General features: G+C 37.3%; 1 protein-coding gene across 1 annotated transcript in view; it reads right to left on the bottom strand.

Annotated features, from left to right (window-relative positions):
- The window catches only part of LOC124154635 (semaphorin-2A-like), a 578,813-nt gene that overhangs the window by 530,988 nt on the left and 34,094 nt on the right, over positions 1–13,731 (bottom strand). The window lies entirely within an intron of this gene.

The following is a 13,731-nucleotide window of genomic DNA, read 5'->3' as shown; positions in this document are numbered from 1 at the left end:
GCTACCTATTGAAAATAAGAAGTTGGATGAAGCCGAGTATCAGATGGGCGTGCCGCTGAAATGGCGTTTGGTAGATAAGAATGTATAAATCAGACAGAAATCCATCGTAGTAGTGTAAATGCCGAGACGCATGAAATCATTTTTTCGCGAGGTGGAGTGTCCCCTTAGGATATTTGAGAGAGATGTTAGTTGAATCAACTGTGTGCCAAAATTTTTTCCATAAAATTTAAATATTCCATTAATTACCTACATTCCTGTTTGAATCCTTTAAGGGAAATCACAATTACTCGCCAAAATCCCGAGTTTTACTGCTGTATAGGCAACCTAGTCAAACATTCCCGCATTCATCGTTTTTTTCATCCATAGCGAAAAACGATAGCTCGAGGTTCCACTGTATACCTTTTTATTTATACATTCATCACGGGAAATAGAAGAAGAAACGTACGTTTAATATGCTTTGCGCAATTCTAGCATCCGAGATATTTGAATATTCGAGCAATGATTTACTATTCGAATTCGAAAAATCTGCTATTCGACCCATCTCTAATTTATACCCAGGCAAACGAAGGAGGTGGGGGCGTATGGGAATTGATGTGGGGGGTGTGGAAGGGGAAAAAGTTTGGGTGAACAAATGAATGAAGGCCGTTAACCGAAAGCATACAAGTGGGGTGTGAGTGAAGGTCATGGTTCTGACGTCATGGGGATGACGCTTAACTTTAACAAAGGTGAGTCAATTCAAAATAAAACATCATTACAAAGACCATCTAGACTATTGGCACTTTCGAATTTTTCCACAAAATCTAATTCTGAATTCTCCTGAATTCTGAAAAATCCTTAATTAATACATGCTCCTCAATATTTCTCAGACTCTCCAGCAGCAAATGCACAGACTTGCTAAAACTTGTTATGCCATTATTTTATTTCCTATTATGTGGCATCATCCACCATCATCTGACCAAAGAATGAATGGCCCAAATGTGTTTCAAATCCTTTGGTGTTGAAAACGAAACTATTAGTTCTTCTTTCGCCCTCACTACTTCATCGTTAAAGAATGGTTCCGCGTAGCAAAGACACGAGTACCACGGTGGAGCGATTTCGCTCGCAATGAAATTCCTCGTGCACCGTGCACTACGCACCGCCCAGCACCGTAAGCCTGAGAGCCTCGGCAGAAAGATAGGAACAACGTACATAACATAGCTATCTGAAAACTTCACACCTACAAATGTGAAGTCACGCCCTCTCAGCCAGTAATGAGCATTTCTGCTGCTTGTGGTACATGAATATAACCATCGGCTTCCTCCACAACACATGATATTTTGGAATAAAATCTTTCTGGAGCTTGGAAACAAGCAAGCTTACAAGATTTTTTTTCTCCGTTAACTTTTTGAGGCAGTGTTTATAAATTTAACATCTTATATAAACGAAAATTGGGAAATAATTTTAATAAATTGTAAGCCAACTAATATGCCGTGTTTACTAGAGAAAAAATTGTTCTCAGAGAAATTTTGTAGGTATTATTCAAAGAAGACTGGAGCTTGCAATCACAGAAAATCAATATCCACCGAATAAATCAGTTGTAGCTCCACATTTAATGAAGAAAAAACGTCGTAGTAGGCATTAGAACTTCAAAGAAATACGAAAAAAATGATCACCAAGATGAAGGCATAAAAACAATAAATGCCCGCTCTACGTGTGCCAACAACACACAGACAAATTAATCTTATCTAAACTTTTTAACTCCTCCGGCGATTAATGTCTGCGACTCGCTGGTAACAATTAAATTCCTTTACGAAGCTAATCATATTTCTCCCCCCACATCTCTCTTGCAGCTGCACTCTCCGTTTCCCTCAGTTTGGTTCAACAATCGCATTATATTTGCTCTTACATTTCTCCAACCTGTTCAATGTCCCTTCAGTTACCTGCTTTAGCTTTCTCTCTGGCTAAGGTTAGGAATAATAGCAACTTTTCTTTTCTGTTATTTAATTTCCTAACCGTTTAATGGATTTCTACAAAGTCAAGACCTAAACCATTCACTTCTTCCTGGCTCATCAATCATTACCTTAAGTAACACAAACTAAAACAAGTACTTCAAAAAAAGAATTCGCATGCAACTGCTTTTGGTGAGCTAATTGTTGTTAGCACTATGAAGAGTTTCATGGTCAAGGACAAGGGTCTTCACCCCGCGGGCCTGGGCCACATGTGGCCTGCCGGTTTATTTCTTGCGGCCCCAAAAAAGAAAATATTTTATCAAGAACCAAATATCAATAATAATAATAATAAAATGCCTTTATTCGGGCGAGGTTGAGACTGGAAAGTCCCCTCTTCCACCTAACCCCTCGATAACGTCAATGCAAGCATATTATAAAATATTAGACAAACGTTTACAGTACCAAGAATATACAATATACACTGTTTGTGAAATGTCAAAAAATATAAACAACTATATGTGAAATTTTTGTGTAAAAAAGATTTAAGTTGGTGGGAAAAAACATGAGGATAAGGGTGTAATATCCTTCAGCGAAAAAACCCTCTGCAGGAAAACGCCCACACAAGAAGGGGGGCGTGAAAAACCTGCGAAAACCTACTGAGTGAAAGCTAATGTCATGTTACATGCAAAATACAACATAGTTCATGAGATACATAGGATACACAAATATTACACAAGCAATTAAGATATAAAATATAACATGTATATATATACAAGCATTCAGTGATGCATATCACTTTGTCGCAGGTGCTGCTCAGTGTCATGTATACCTACTTGTTGTGAGGTGAAAAGTGCTTTGTGTAGCCTCCTCTTAAAAGATGCCAATGATGATGAGTTCCTAATTGAAAGGTTAAGATTATTCCATTCCCAACATGCAGTAACGGTAAATGATTTGTTTTAAATGACAGTTCGGTGATGAGGTATAACAAGATTGTGATTCCCTCTTGTGTTAGTCATATGGACAGTGTCAAGACTCCTGAATTCGCATGATAGGTAAGGAGGTGTTTTTGTGTTTAGAATTTGATATAGGAGAGAAAGAGTATGCAGCCGGCGTCGAGAGTCAAGTTTCAGCCATGACAGTTTGTTAATATAATCGGTTATATGGTCCGATAATTGTAAGTTAAATATGAATCTAATGCATCAACTCACTCGTCAAAAATAAAATTTGTAAAAAATTCCTTTGATTGACAAATTTATACCCAATCAAGATTATTGCCTTGCGAATTTATATTTCTTTTTCATTTTTATGATGCGGCGGTTAAGTGACGTGGAATTGTGGGCCTCCAGATGATGTGAAATCAATTTTAGGCCTTTGAATTAAAAAGGTTGAATACCCCTGGCCTAAGAGCTGAATACTTTCCTCGCGCAGGCAACAGATGACACATTTTGACAAGGTGATTATCCCTCATAGAGCACATTTAAATCTCCGTTCTCTATCTTCATGGTTAATTATCAACGCCAATGACAGCAGAGAGTCATAGAAATAACGTTAGTCGCCATAGGGATCGACGAATGAGAAATCGAAAACAAAAAAGGCGATAGATAAAATATTTTTTTTAATTGGAAAAAATAGTACTCGCCGATAAAGCTTAGGAACTGAAGGTGATTTAAAATATTGAGGTTTCTGTGAGTACATTCAACTTAACCTGTGTTATTATTAATGTTGGAGTCACTATTGAAAAATTTTTAAGTAGGCCAAGGGCACTTAATAAACGACAGCTCCAATCTTAAGTCATATTTTCCTTATCGGGCCAAAATCTCAATACTGTACGAAACTGAGCTAAATCCTTGCAGTAAAGCACATGATCCACAGTGAAGAATAATAATCTTGATGCATAATATTGATCATTTAAGTTGGAGACCTGAGTATCCCAGAGTTAAGAGACGCATTTGGGTTCTATTCCACATAATTATTCAACCCAAAGAAGCGTAGCATATATAAAAGAGTAGTGACGTTTTGAAATTCATCATATCATAAGAAATTATTTCATCTCCTTGACTGCTGAGCCACCTTTAATTCTGCCACAACTTACACATTTACTAAAAATGACCTCATTATTTTTTCTAGGGAAATTTGATTGGGAGTTAAGTTTCAGCTTAACTTGTCCAATTCCGAAAACCTCCAACTATTCTCCAATAATTTATGAATTTGAGCGGAGGAGACGGAAGGATGTGAATACTAAATTGGATCGGGGTGGCAGGAGCAGGGAAGACAAGGTGACGGCGTGGATGTGCGTCACAGGTGATCAGATAAAGTTGGAGGGCGCGTAATTAGAGATCGGAGGAGACTGAATGAATATTCGAACGGACGAGTGATGAGATGGATGCTGCAGCGGGGGAGGGTGACAGCAAGGCTGAGGGAGAAAAGTGTAGACGAGAGCACGCAGAGGGCGTGATGGAGGAAGGACAGATTGGGGATGAGTGACGCATAAAGGACACTCGGACGAGCCACCCACGAAGACTAGGCGTCGTAATGGAAGGAAAAATGGGCAGAAAATAATTCCAGGGCTCCCACGCCCAAGAATCACTCCCAAAACGAGAAAGATTATGTGCTAACAAATCCACGAGAAGATAAAGGGAGTTGATGACTTCTCCCTTGAGGTGCTAATGAGAGGAAGGGTGGAGAAAAAATAAATAATGGGAAGTGGTGGGCGGGTCTCATCGGAAAATATAGAGATGATAGTCGGATGTTCCGGTGGGGATTGAAAGAGGGACAAAAGATATGATGACAGGGGGTGTAAGCGTAAAAAATAAAAGATTAAAACATAGGATATTATAAAAAAGAAACTTCTGTGAGAATGTAGTTATCGGAGTATACGGGAGAGCAGGGACGGAAAGTAGCGTAGAGAATTCAAACAGAGCTGTCACTGGCCAAAGAGTTGATGAGAATTGGGGTGGTGAGAACGATGCTCAAAAGAGTGTCATCGTTGGGCGATAGAATGTCATGGAGCAAAACGAGAAAGTTTTCAACTGCGGGAAATGAGAATTTTATACTTTTGAGCCATCCCAGCCAAAGAAAAAAAACTTCTCTATAACAGGTGCACGGAGTGGAAAATATTCTGAGAATATGAAGATGTTTTTAAAAATCCTTAGTAATTCTCGTGTACATACACTACTTACAACCAAAAATTCAACAAAAAATACAATATCTAAGACGAAAATTTATCTTTAGTACTTATTTCTTCGTTTTGATATAGGTAAGTTTTCTTACGCCATCGCAGATTATTACTTGATTAAATTTCATATTCTTTTAAAACTAAAACTCATTTAGGTAATTTATTAGTTAGGTAAAAGGGTTTCTTTTACATGAATTCGTCATTAGTTACGTGTGTAATCAGCTGTAAATATTAATACCGCTAATTATTTCCGTTAACTAGAGGGTTTTTCTCTCATTATTCTCAGAGAACGGGTGGTGAAAAACGTGAATGCAGTCGATTATTGAAATAGAACTAACCATCTCCTATTATAGCATATAAGATGTATGGTTATTACCTATTGCATTGGCGACCTAAAAACATTCCAGTGCATCCTTACTCGGTATTAGCCGAGAAGCAGCAATAGGAAATCAAATACCCGTATTTATGAGAAGTTATGCATGCCAACAGTTTTCTCACCTAGGTACTTGCTTAAATAGGCAAAGTAAATTACAAGTGAAAATTGCATTACAGAGTAACTGTTTCATGCTAAGTAACTGAGAAGCTCCGCTGCAGTTGAAATTAGAACAAATTCATGGTTCCTTAGTAGTTTTTTATGTTTTAAAATTCACATCGATGGACATAGTGCATTATATTCCAGATCTAGGGGAATTAAAACTACTACAAGTTACATCATTTTGCCGCTTCAGCAACACACAAAACATCCGATCGACATTTTCTTTAATTTGTAAATTCAATTGGTCCTATTTCATTATACGATACACAATTCAATAAAAGGTGCCAGAATTATAAGATTACTTGTTTTACGGAGACGTGACTGAATAAATTGAAAAACCTGGCGATATTCCGAAGTATTGCATTGATACGATTCACTACAACATAGTGGTCATAATCATCAAAACCGGTATGTGCTAGAAATAACGCTGAACATTTTCTACCATCCGGGATATAATAACAGAATAAAATCCAAGTTCTAACGTGGTAAGACCAAGAAATAAAATGTTGATCATTTATCGATTCATGAGGCTTCTCTCACGAAACGCGACTTTCATAATGGCCAAAGAATGCCCTACAAAATATCTCACCTTAATTTGAATACATGCATAGCACACCTTTTATCCTCATCCAAGCACCAACAGCACTGATGACTCGCACTTGTGTTCGAGGCCTCTGCCACCCATCTGCACCTCCCCTTTAATTCCACCTTCACCCGCATTCCTCCCCTGTCGCCACTGCTCCTTCTACCTCTCTATGCCATCTACTTTAAATCCGTCGTCTGCCACCCCCTCCCAAGAACTCTTTTCGTTTACTCTTAAGACAGTCCTGTTTCCCCCGTCTCCAGCCGCCCCTACCTCCTTTTATTCTCCTGCATTAGCATTTCCCCGAGGACACATTTTTTACTCACCCCGTCTCAACTTTTTCCCCTCAGCGTTCATAGCCACTGCGTGCTATACTAGAGGAACGAGATTAGAATTACGGCCAGTCTCAGCCGGTCGTCAGTCTTTTAAGGTCCGCGGAAAAGGAGTGGTAATATATCCCCCGCTCAAGTGCTTGTGATGAGGCGGATACCCTGGATTAAAAACAGCATATTATTTAACATTTTCAATTACATTTTAATGAAGAAGTTAAAAATGTGATCATTATTAAACTATTCTAACGAATATGGTAGATTTCAGATATTCAGATTCAAGTTCAAAATGCGTCATGATACCTTCACTTACCCTTCGAAATAAGTTGCATTCAAGTACTGAATATGCCAAAACAATGAAGTCGAAGTACTAGCCAAAATCAAATTAGCACCCTTAAACAACGACCAAACCTCAATGCAAAGAAAGGAAATTCAAGGAAGCGCGCATATGTTACGCAGTACACATTGGTATATTTTGGCAGATGTATGGTCATTTTAGGTGAATGTGATCTGACCAGGGGGTGGCGGTTAAGGGAACACAGCCCCTACCACTGACCCCTTTTAATCTTGGCACGCGATGACTAATAAGTATTTTTATAAGAGTAAAAGGAATTTCTGGTAAAAAAGAACATATCCATGATTTTGTATACATTACTCGTCTCATCTACATGGCACACAGCCACAGGGTTCAAACAAGTTCGCGCACAGAGAAAATAAAAGCGTTTTAGAGCCAAAACTGATTCACAAAGTTACAATTGCAACTTATAATAACATATCATATAACCAGACCATTATCATCTATTCGTGGAGATCAGAAGAGAAAAATTACATCTAAACTAGGGTGAAATAATATCCTTGAAAATAATAATTGGGTACTTAATGCTGGTAGGTAGATACCTACTTAGATTCTGTGAAATTTACATTAGATTCACGAAATGCTGCAAATGAATAATTTTTTTTTAAATTTTGTATTATAAAAATGAAATCAAAGTGTTTATACTGCAGTACATAATTTACCTTATTAAAAGCATATTTCATTAAATAAGTTCTATTGCTCTTTGTAGACACGGCTCAGCTGCCTGCTCTGTTAGACGACGCTTTTGACGGCGCGGCGGGTTCTATATCCATTAGGTGAGGACTTTTCACTGTTGTTACGTCTGTATGCGAGCATAGCGCAATCATAACCATTAGCCCTCTAGGCGTAACTTTGTGTCCATTATTACCTATTTGACTAAAAGGTTCTAAAAATGAGTTAGCATACGAAACCAACGAGGCTTTCGCGCGAGCTGCATTGAAGCATGTTGTGAAAATTCAATGGAATTTGAAAAGGTCAAAATATAAAATTTTTATCACTTGTTTGCAAACTAATTGGCTCGTCACAAACATCCTTTGAGCTACAGAAGCTGCTATTTTTCGAGTATTATTGAAATTTCCGTCCGTGCAGTGCCATTCAGCTGCATCTAATTTAACTTTAGATGCAAAAAATTGTTATGCATCAGCTCCCATTTTGGAAATAGTGTATATTTTCCAATAATATCTTTGAAAATTTTGACCATGAAAACAACTGAATACGGTTGAAATGTTCATGCTTGGGCAAATGACTCTCGACTCATCAAAAAAGTTCCAAATCCCAGCCAAAACCTTCGCGGCAATATATTACCTTCCAGACGATGTAATCAGAGAAAATATTTTTTTGGTTGAAAAGAATATTGGGAGAAAGCTAACGTGGCCTATTTGAAAAGGAGCCATTAGTACGTTTAAATTTTATTACCTATTTTCTCTGCCCATTTCAGTATTTATATCCTTAAATTCAGTCCAATACATCCTTTAAAAATTGCATTTCTATTAATCAGATGCTGCTAAGGTCATCAATAGTACTCAGATGATAATTATAATTTATATTTTTGATAGCCCTCCTCATAATATTTTGATCAAATGCTAACGTTTCCTCGTAGTAATTCAAGTTGGCAGTTATATCTTCTATTTCATGAATACTTTCTCAACGGATATATTCATACTCCTATTATTTAATTCTAAATGGGCTCTAAACATTTACTAAATCGGTATTAAATCGGTTCTAATTTATAGCAAATGAATTTCAAATGCAAAATATCTATTAGTGATTAATATATTATCAGAATCAGTTCAGTAATACAGTTTAGGCATAAAAGTTAAGTCACTTGATCATTGCATCTCACATTATTGGTATGAAAAGGGCCACGAATATGAATGAGCTATGTTGATACAGTAACGTGTTATAATTATGTAGAGAGACTATTCAGGCTATAGCCACAAAATTTTAACCAGCAAATATTTGAACTAGATGCGACCCTATTTTGTGTTCTACGCTAATCAGTCATACCCAGCTCATTAACAAAAATATTGATTCCTTTTAGCAACTTATAGTTAAGCCAAAATCTATAGTTTAATATACCTTTTGGTAATATTGCTATTGATAAGAAACAAAATAGCTTCAGTGAAAGAATTAAAATTAGGAAGGCAAGGTAAATAATATTGAGTTTTGTACTTGATCGTTCCAATGAAAAAATGACATTTTATCTTTGTAAATCTCGCAAATGACTAAGCGACGAACGGATGTACAGATCGGATGAAGAGATCTACTGGAAATGACTTGGTCGGATTTTCAGGTGTAGCGAGGTAAGTAGGTGGAATCATCCAAAGCGAAGGACGCATTGTGATGTGTCCTTTGGGTGCGGAAGAAGGGCCCCCAGCAGGAGAGGAAGAGAGATCAAAGTATCCTCAGATTCTACGGGTTTGGCTAAAAGAGAAGGGCATTAAAGCAATTGGGACGATATTCTGAGTCAGAAGGGATCAACAAAACAAACGTCTGGGTTCAAAGGAGGTTAAGGATCGGAGGACAGACAAACCGCAAATTAGAATAGGAAATGCTATCAAACAACCCATGATTATGAACACATCATACGGCAACATTTCTGTCCGAAGTATTAAATAAATGATGCGGGATGCAGGTAAAATACTTACAATTGAGTACTAAAAGAACTTCTGCGAGACTTCAAAGACAAATAGGTCCATTATAAAAGACTACCCAATGTCCTTACCCTGCATATCACATTATAGTCACTCCTCGAGAAGTAAGGACGCTGCATTCAAGTGCTTCGACAATCTACATGGCTAACAAAAGTGGTAAAAAATAAAAACTTAGCTCACATATGATGTGTATTTTAACCTTATTATATAGGTACTGAACTTTTAAATAGTCAAACATATATTTTCGTGGCCAAATAAATGTCGAGGGCTCACGAAGTCAGACGGTACGCAGTTCGTAAAAAATTGCCACGGCCCATTCATGCCGAATATAAAATCGGAGGGTGGAAATAAATCGATACTGAGATGCATGCAATTAGGCTACTCGGGCCATATCACACAATATCAATGGAAGGCATGGCGTCGTATTACAACAGCCAATTAGAGGAAATAAATCTGAGAAGCAGCAAATAAGTTTTATTGCTGATATTGCATTGCTATTTGGATGCACGAGTTTGCAAAATGATCGCTCTGTCACTCATCACTGGTTTCTTTTATATGGTGAAGAGTCCATCAATCATGACCTAAAACTTCCGATTGATGCCGGAGTTCCAGCATTTTATTATTTTCTTGTTATAAAAAATATCCTGACCACTAATAAACGCTGCAGAATGAAAAACTTAAGATCGTGTTATGATCGGCACAGAGTAGCTTTTTTATATAGGTAATTTACTATTGTTGTTCATTTATCTGCCAGCAGGTATCCGTTTTTTATCGAAAAGAAGAGAAAATCGTCGTCGATTATCAACGCAAAAGAAAGAAATATTGACGTTTTTGGGACATTACCGATAAGAGATGATGTTATGAAATCAAAATAGATATTTTTACAACAATAGACAATACCTTTCTGGAAATTATACTGCAGTCGACCGGCACACCAAAATGTAAGTTATTACGGAAATAAGTCACTAAGATATTTCATCTCCCGGGTTGGAGGAAAAATCAATACTTGTTATGAACAGAATAAAATCGTCTGGAAATTTTCAGGAACGAGCAAGTACTATAGAACATTATACAAAAGGAAAATAATATGTTTTTTTTTAATAATTGATGCAGAACACATTAAATATTTCCCGGTAATTTCACCTCCAATAACAAAATAAGAAGCACAATCCCATTTCCGAGTGGTTATTATCACAAGCAGCCACACAGACTCCAAGAAAAAAGTCCAAGAAATCGTTGTTCCACCTAAAATTCACAAGGTAGAAGATTTAATGAGGGCTGCTGCAAAGACGCGGCTTACTATTAGCCGCGGAAATGGAACGTCTTCACTATTTGCAGCCCCTTCTGTTGATTAAACATCATAAAATTCATTGAGCTACAATTATATGGCTAGTATAAAATTTTATATAAAACAGCACAGCAGTAAACGTGCAGGGCAAATATAGTTTTAAAAACACCGAAGGATTAATCGTAGGAGAAGGCAATTGAAGTGGTAGGATGGTAAAATAAATGGTTTATCTACGAATGTGTTCCTGCTGTTGAGAAACTGAGAACAAAGATAGTGGAAACATGGGGGAGAAATTCTTCACAGAACTGAAGAATTTACAATACGGATGGGTTATAAACAGTTTGCGTTGTACTTGACCAAATCCATTGAAACCGAAAGATAGAGTGTATCATTCTACGGTCGCATATCAGCCATCTTTGAAGATAATATTCAGCCCGTAATGCGTTGGTGCCATCCTTTTGCTTCTCCAGTTCATAATTCTTTGAGAGTATTTTTTTAAACTGTATTTTTATCGTGAAGACTAGTGTCTATGAAGGCTGTTTGATTCTCTCCAAATTGCACCTACAAGTAAATAAACGTCAAGGCATTGCAAATTTCTTTTATAATGGAGGCTGTCCAAGTAGATGTGAATTTAGAACCCCCTAATACCTCCTTTTGGATAATTTCACTTTCATTAGCCTTAAAATAACTTAAATTAACTTCGGAGAAGGAGCACTTTGTTTCATATCAAACGTCAATAGCGATTGTTGAATTTTCACGTAAGAAGCATTTCTCTCCTACGTGCGCGAAAACGTATACTATACCTAACGCTTTAATGCACGATTAAATACCATTTCATCCCAAATGTTCACTTTTTTCGCCTTCCCATCCATTTCTTCTCGCTGTTTCCACTTCCCTAACCCTTTTGCCCCCCCCCCTCCCCTTCAGAATACATCAATCTCTGCTGTGACTAAACTCAACTGAATACAACAGGTTGCCGATTTACTCCCACGCCACGGAACGCGTGAGAGAGCCTGCGAAGATAATAAACACCCTCTCAACCATGAATGAATTATTGGATATAAAATAAAATATAAAAGGAAAAACTATATGAGATATGACAAATTAAGGCCTCAATGAGGCTTAAGAAATATAAATAGCTGGCGTTGAGGGGGTGATCGTTAAAGACAATCTTTATGAAAATTTTCATGTTTATTGAACGCCCAAACCGTGTTTCCTGGGAGATGAATATGAAAGGAGAGTTAAGATTCTATATATGAAAGGAGAGATAAGACCCTCAGAACTTGCATTAAATGAAATGCGACAGATGCAATACCTACCTTTCCGGTGTTGAGTGGATATGCGGGATTTTCTTTCAAACACTTAGCGAGAAGATTAGTGGTCCGATGAGTATAACGAAATTGAGTTAAGATGACGAGAAATTCTGGGCAGACTATTTAAAAGATGACTTCAATTGTAATGAGAGAACATCACATCAATGTTGTGCAGACAGCATTTGGAAGGTGAAAGATAACGTCGTTAACTATTAAAATTATATAAAAAATGCGTCAAGATTCTTTGAAAACCGATACTAATACATACTACAGATAAATTATTTAATAGGTACACAAATAAATTAGTTCGGAATAGGCTGCAGTATAGACGGATAGACAAAATAAAAAAGGGATATACTAAGTGATGTGGATGGGAGGATATAAATTAATTACCTTTTCAAGGATGTTAAAGGGATCTACAAATAAAAATATAGTTACAGCGAAAAATTCCAAAGCAAAGCGAATATCAAAATTTAAATGATATTACTCTCTTTCGGGATAAGATTTCGTGTCCCAGCACCACCGACACCAGCTAAGGATGTTGGCAAGGAAAAAAATATATATTATTACCGGAAAGGTGTGATAAATCCTGCGGGAAATTTCCCCTTGGACTATACATGGTGCAGAAAAAAGCTGGTACTTCATCGAAGTCTATTTAACTCGTATTAATCAACTTTGATGAAATCACAAAAAAGATGAAAAGGTTAATAGATATGATGTTTGTAGGCTTCCCCGACAAATTTTCGCTTCAGTTTTTCTACAACGTCAGGGCTAACTCTGGATGGGACCGTACTGCCTGCCCCTGCAATTATTACTGCTTTCTCAAAAAAATAACAATAAACGCGTAATTCATCGCAAATGAAAGTAAAAATGTGTAATTTAAGGAATTTATTTGCAGTTGTGCGCACATGTTAAAGAAACCATCGAAAATATCCCCATTTTTGATAAATTAATAATACACGTCCCTACCGCATTGAAAAATAAACGATATTACTTTTTAACTGAAATGGCGACTAATAAAAATCAAAAGATACAAAAAGAATCAAAATTTACAAAGCAGAGTAAGAGAGTTGTGAAAGTGTTCATCTCTAGCTGTGATTCTATACAGCGTAGCCATCCAAATTGTCCCTAGAACATAAACGTTATATTTTATGAATGGAAGTCTATAGGGGTCCACTACAACCACTAGGGTTTACAAATAACACTCTAAGCAGGAAGAGAAAGACATGACTGTCGCCATCATCATCAAAAACACGCCCAACCATTTCTCGCTTGAGAGCAGGCAGCAGACAGAACGCCAATGGGCTGAGAGCTATCGGCGGGGGCGGGAAGACGAGATAAATTAATGCGGTACCAATATAAAAGGACGGCCGAGATGGGCTGTGAGTGAGAAGGGGGATGTAACAGAGAAGTCGGATTTAGTAAGGGATCTGCAACAACGGGAGAAAGTATGGTTGAATCGTGTTAAGTAATAAAACACCAATGGCATCATGAAGCAAATTTAAGTTCCAACAGAGATATGGCATGAGATGTGAGACTGTGAGTGAGTGGTGTGGAGCATTAGCACAAGC

The sequence above is a fragment of the Ischnura elegans genome, chromosome 2 (genome assembly GCF_921293095.1).
Source record: "Ischnura elegans chromosome 2, ioIscEleg1.1, whole genome shotgun sequence".
In the NCBI taxonomy this organism is placed as follows: domain Eukaryota; kingdom Metazoa; phylum Arthropoda; class Insecta; order Odonata; family Coenagrionidae; genus Ischnura; species Ischnura elegans.
Note: the sequence above shows the minus strand (reverse complement) of the source record. Positions and strands in the feature narration are given on the sequence as shown.